This window comes from Nuphar pumila, chromosome 4, assembly GCF_984573655.1.
Source record: "Nuphar pumila chromosome 4, dmNupPumi1.hap1.1, whole genome shotgun sequence".
Taxonomy (NCBI): domain Eukaryota; kingdom Viridiplantae; phylum Streptophyta; class Magnoliopsida; order Nymphaeales; family Nymphaeaceae; genus Nuphar; species Nuphar pumila.
Genome location: NC_143252.1, coordinates 103849650 through 103856174, shown reverse-complemented (window position 1 = coordinate 103856174; position 6525 = coordinate 103849650).

Here is a 6525-nt window from a genome sequence, read left to right as displayed (position 1 = left end):
ATATTCGCAAGTGCCCGACATGTTCCTCTATGCTACTATTGTATATCACGATGTCATCAAGATAAACCACCACGAACTTGTCTAAGTAAGGGTAGAAGATTTTGTTCATCAATGTTATGAACGTGGTCGAAGCATTAGTCAACCTGAATAGCATCACCATAAATTCATAGGCACCATAGCGAGTGACACAAGTTGTCTTTAGCTCATCACCGTCAGCAATCCTCACTTGCCAATAACCCGACCGCAAGTCTAACTTTGAAAAGACACTGGCACTGCCTAACTGATCAAATAAGTTTGCTATCAGTGGCAACAAATACTTATTTTTCTCTGTGACCTTGTTCAGTGTACGATAATCCACACATAGCCTTTTGAAACTATCATGTTTCACCTGAAAGAGCACAAGGGCAACAAATGGTGCTTTTGAAAGACGAACGATGTCTGCTTCTAACATCTCGTTCAGCTGCCTACGCAGCTTCTTCAATTCAGCCAGTCCCATGCGATAAGGGACCATGGCAGGGGATTTTGCTCTCGGGGTCAACTTAATCATGTGGTCAACCTCGCATCTCGGTGGCAAACACTTTGGCAGTTTAGGAGGCATCACTCATCGAAACTCTGCTAACAATGGGGCAAGGGTCGACAACACTACTACTTCTATTTTCCCTTCTTCGTTACGCAGAACAACTAGGAATGTTTGTTCTTCCTACTTGACACCCTTCTTCAATTATATAGCAGACAACATTGAAGTCTTGCCTCCAAGAGTAAGGCACTACATCGTGTGTGAAGAGTTTAGCCCCATAATTGTCAATGAGTTCACCTTTGAAAACATCATTACATTCTGTCTGCGAAGAAACTCCATGCCCAAAATCATCCAAAAATCGTTTAAGGACACCACTGAGAAGTTAGCTTTGCCAGCCCAACTACCAATTTGGATAGCCACATTCCTTGCTTCACTAAAGATGGGTTTCGCCTCAGAGTTCACCGTCTTGATGGTCTTCTGCATTGACCCGGACTTCAAGCCCAACCACTCTGCCTCTTCCGAGAGACAAAGTTATGTGTGGCCTCAGAGTCTACCATTGCCATAATAGACTTTCCATTCGCAATGACTTTTAAGTATATGACTTCTTTGCTGACCGGTATGCCTTCCACTGCACAACTTCTGATCGCATTTATGGTTTGCATGGCCCCCATTCTGGGCTGCACGATTTTGGTGTTGCTACTCTTTGTCTATACTGCATTGGCCTATCCCTCGTCCTTCACGAGGCACTTAGGACATTGCCTTGCGATATGCTTATCGCCACAGAACCAACAAGTCACAACCTGCCCTTTGTTGTCGTTATTGTTGTACTTTTTATAGTCCTGTTTCTTGTCAAAATGGTGTTGAGTCAATGCCTCACCCTTATTGTCGTGCCGATCCTCTTTCTTGCCTCCATGGTCTGGCTTCTTTCCGGCCTTGGTTGATGGAGTGAAAGTCTTGCGCTGAGTATCCACTAAGTGCTTGACCGTCACATATGCAGCTTCCAAAGTCTCGAGATTGCGTTTTTCCACTTCAGACTATGCCCACGACTGTAGTCCCACAATAAACCAATTGAGTCTGTCTTTATCTGATATATTGGGTACGTCCAGCATGAGCTTTTGGAACGTCTTAATGTAATCTATCAAGGCTCCAGTGTGCTTCAATTCTGACACCATCCAATATGCTTGGTGTTGTATATTCTGTGACATAAAGTAGTTTCGTAGCTTAGTTTTGAAAGCCTCAAAAGTATTAATTATACAATTCCCTCTTTCCATGTCGCTATGTTTTCGTCTCTACCAGGCTATGGCATCTCCGTCAAGCAGAGCTACTACAACCTTCACCCTGAGGTCCTTGGCTAGTACATTATGAATATCCAGATAGTCTTCCATCTGGAACAAAAAATTCTCTATGGCCTTGATGTCTCTGGAACCATTGAACTTCGCTAGCCTATGCACATCTAACTTTGATGACCTATCGTCATTTCCACCATTTAAGGTCACCGTCCGCTGTAAAGTGTGGTTCTTTAACTGAAGCTCCCCTACTTCAGTCTGCAGGGCGGTCATTATCGTAGTAAGTGACGTAACCTGTTCCATCAGCAAGTTCATCTGCTCTCGTAGGTTTGTTACCTCGTCGTCCATTGTTCTAAACGACTCAATTGTGCATGAAATTGCTTTCTCATGTGAAGTCACATCATCCACCAATCTATTGACAATCTTGGCCATCTACTCATGTCCCCGAGGTAAACCCAACTCTTCAATCTTGGCAACTGCCTTACCTTTGGTGCTTCGCAAGTTGTATTGGGGTGCCGCAATGTCTTGTTCATAAATCGTGGCCTGTCGATGCTTCAACACCGACACCGGAGTCCCTTCCCCAGCTCGAGAATGGGCTCTGGTACCACTTGTCACAGGCCTATTTCTTCAATAGGCCAGTGTAGAGCGATGGTCATTCCTTACCGCCACAAGCCTTTTTGGTCGCTCGCTTGCCACTCCGAAAGCTTTGAGTATAGACAGTGCAAGAGAGCGAAAGAGAAGAGAGGGAGATAAATTCTAATCACTTGAAGGTAATCACAATGAGGGTGAACAAAGAAAGATCAATGCATTTGCATTCATTCACTATTTTGCCCACAGGCTCATTAGAATTTAGATCTATGGGATAACCCTTCAAAGTATTGATCAACCTGAACCAAAGTGCAAGGGTGGCCCGGAGAAAGTTACAAGTGATTCAACACTTACATCATGATTCAACCAAAGCAAAAGAGACTCTAGACACAACTGTACAAAGTAGGTCACAAGGGAACAATCATAACTTATTAATTTAATGCTTTACTCTTAAACCAGATTGTCTCTTCCTCATCTCATTTTAAAGAAAAAAAGAATTGAAAGCATTTGTTGGGTTTTTTTTCTCATTCTAATTCAACATTTAGAAGTCTTAATTAGGGGTGTCAACGGGTCAGGTTGACCCAAACCAAACCCTATAGGGTCCGGGTATGGTGACAAATAAAAAGACCCGATTAATATTCAGATTCGGGCCCTAAGGTCTGATTAATATATGGGTCTGGGTATAGTTTGAGAAATTTTATATCAGACCTGGGCCCGACCCAAGTTTCGATTAAGACCTGCAATTTTTTAAGGTTAACATGATAAACATATTATTTTATCGAGTCTAGTTCATGTAGTTCTTATCGGGTCCCGATATAGTTTTTCTTATACACTACAAGAAAAACCTTTATTAGCGACAAATTTTTGCGACGGATTTTTTTCGTCGCCAATTAGCGACGGACTTAGCGAGAGAACATTATTCGTCACCAATCTTTGAAATATTTTTGAAATTAGCGACGGTATAAATTCCGTCTCAAATCCGTCGCTAATTATCGACAGATTGACGACAAAAAATCCTTCGTTAATCCGTCGCTAATTAGCGACAGATTAGCGATGGAAAAATTCCCTCGCTAAATCCGTCGCTAATTTTTTATTTAAACCGTCCCACCTAAGGCACAAAAATTTCCCTCTCTCCCCCGTTCGAAATTTAAATTGATGTTAGATTTAAACCGAGCCTCGTGCTTCCGCTGGTCGATGAAGTCGAGCCTCATGCTCGCCGCAGTAAGGCTCACCGGACAATCCTGCCGGACGATGTCGATCGTCGCGACTGTCGTCGCCCAACTCCGACGCAGCAGAGGAGGGCGGAGGAATCTCGATGAAGGGCGTGCGGATCGCGGGGCAGCCATTGTACCTGGACATGCAGGCGACGTCGCCGGTGGACCCGCGGGTGCTGGACGCGATGCTGCCCTTCTTCACTGGCCGCTTCGGCAACCCCCATTCCCGCACTCACCTCTACGGCTGAGAGTCGGACGAGGAGGTCGAGCGCGCAAGGGAGCAGGTCGCTTCCACGCCACCTACCTCCCCGTCGGCTCTGACGACCTCCTCGACCTCGATCGCCTCCGCAACGCCATCCGCCCCGACACCGGCCTCGTCTCCGTCATGGCCGTCAACAACGAGATCGGTCCATTCCGACCTCTGCGAGACCCAATCAGAGATCTTGGGGTCGAGGGAGTACGACTTGCTGGGATCCGGTGGTGGGTCGTCCTCCTCCTCCGTCGCCGCCGACGAATCGCTCCAAGTCCGGCTTATTGCTGCCAGAATACCTCCCGGCAGCGAGCAAATTTTTTTTTTTAATTTTTTTTTTAAAATTTAGAGATGGATTAGTGACAGATATTATTCGTCTCTAATTTAAAATAGTGAAGGACTCGTGACGGATATTATCCATTGCTAATTTAAAATAGTGACAGACTCACGATAGATCATTTCCGTCGCTAATCCATCGCAAATTAGCGACGGATAAGTTTTGTCGCTACTTAGTGTCAAAAAATTCGCGATGAAAGCTATCCGTCTCTAATTCAATGCTAATCCGTCGCTAAACTGTTTAGCGATGAATTAGCGATGGATTTAGGTCATCACTAATCCACATGTTTCTTGTAGTGATATTAGACCCAAGTTCATACCGATACCATACCCAAAAATCTAGTCCAAGTCTGCTTACATCTCGGTTTGAACCAAACAAAACCAGTGGACACCCTAGTCTTAGTTAAGTAATTGTGTTGATTGGGTGCCTTTTAGACATAGGGTGTTTGTTCACACTAGGCATCACCATGACCTTGTGCTAGCATGGGGACCTCAATGAGCGTGACATGTGGCTTAGGGCTAGAGGATACCCTTTTATTAGGGATGCCTTAACTTTCTCTTGGTGGCTACATAGAGGGCATGGTCCCTCCACCCCAACTCGCACTTTCGCCCTTTATGGTGACCTTTGAGCGACCCTTTTGCCTACTGTTGAGGCCTCTTTGTTAGCACATCAAAGTGCAAATTTTACCCATAGCTTGGAAATTTTGAGCCCCCAATTGAGGGTCCTTTACCTAGGGGTAGGGGTGTCAACCGGTCAGGTTTGGTTCAAACCTAGGTGAAACCAGACTTGGACCTAATTTTCGGGTATGATGCTGGGTCAGGATCTGAGTCTAATTGGGTCTACTATATGAGAAACCATACCCTGACCCAATAAGAATTACATGAACCTGACCCCGTAAAATAATATTTTTATCATTTTTACATTGAAAAATTACAGGTCTTAATCGGAACTCGGGTCAGGCCTGGGTTTGGTATAAAATTTCACAAGCTATACCCAGATCCATGTATTAATCAGAGACTCTGGTCATAATCGGGTGTTCTTATGTATCACCATATCCAGACCCTATAGAGTTTGGTCCAGGTAAATCTGATCCGTTGACACCCCAAAGCCCAGGCCTGTTTAGACCTCAGCCCATTGGGTTTTAAGTGTGGCCCGATTCTTAACTGGCTCGGGTTTGAAGAGCAGCACATGATTTGCCCCAATGGGCCAACGACGAGCCGGGCTAGTCTGGCCCAAACCCATTTGTAGGTTATTTTTAAAAAAAATTATAAATTAATTCATATAATACCAAATGCAATGAATTAAATGAAAGATTAATGCACTCGTCTATTTTTTTTTTATTTCTCATATAATAAATGCAACTAATTAGATAAATAGTAATAGCTACCAAGTTACTATGCAACCAGTTGTTAAAAAAATAATTAGGTAGTTAAGGTCAATCGGATTGTCCCGATAGCTCACGGGCCAACACGGGCCCAGTCCATGTATATAACAGGCAGGGTTTCAGCTTGGTAACTAACGGGTCAGATCCTAAAACCTTGACTCAAACCCGGCCTGTGGTGAGCCGGGTCAGCTTGGCCCATTGCCCACTCCTACCTTTACCTAAAGTGCCTTTCTTCTAATGCTCTTTGGGGCACAAACCAGCTATAAGCACGTGAAATGTGCCAAAAATGCACTTGGATGATGCATTGAAGTGCCAATTGGTGAGGGCGCATGATCGAGACAAGGTGCAACTATGTGTGGTCATAGTTTTTGGTTGAGAGAGTAGTAAGTTTTATGACGCAAAATAATCAGTATAATGCATTAGCATCAAATTTACAGTGCAGGTGCAAACTGACTCAAGTGCGAACGAACAAATAGAGATCTTTGTGATTTTTTTTTTTAAATATGGCAATAAAAACGTGATTTACATGTTTGATTTTATAAAAAATGATTATTAGATTGTCCAATTCCGATACATGGATAGATTTTTATAAGGGTTAAAAAACAATAGTGTTAAAATTTTATAAATAATTAAGACTCAAAAAATGATCTAAAAATCTATTTTTATCTAGTGGACCATGCCGAACTCATCTGTGGGGTCAGATTTGTGAAGAAACACACTGCAAGTGCTCTGTCTATATGCAATTCGCACCTAATTCCATTCAGAGATACTCTCAATCCCTTTATGAAGTCAATGCATGTAAGAGGGAGAGAGAGAGAGTACTTCTACTATTGTGAGTTTTATGATGAAAATATTGTGGTATTTATATTTTCTATATATATATATTGAAAACACAATAAAAATATTTGAAATTATTAAAATTCATAAAATAATACACATACATGGTGTA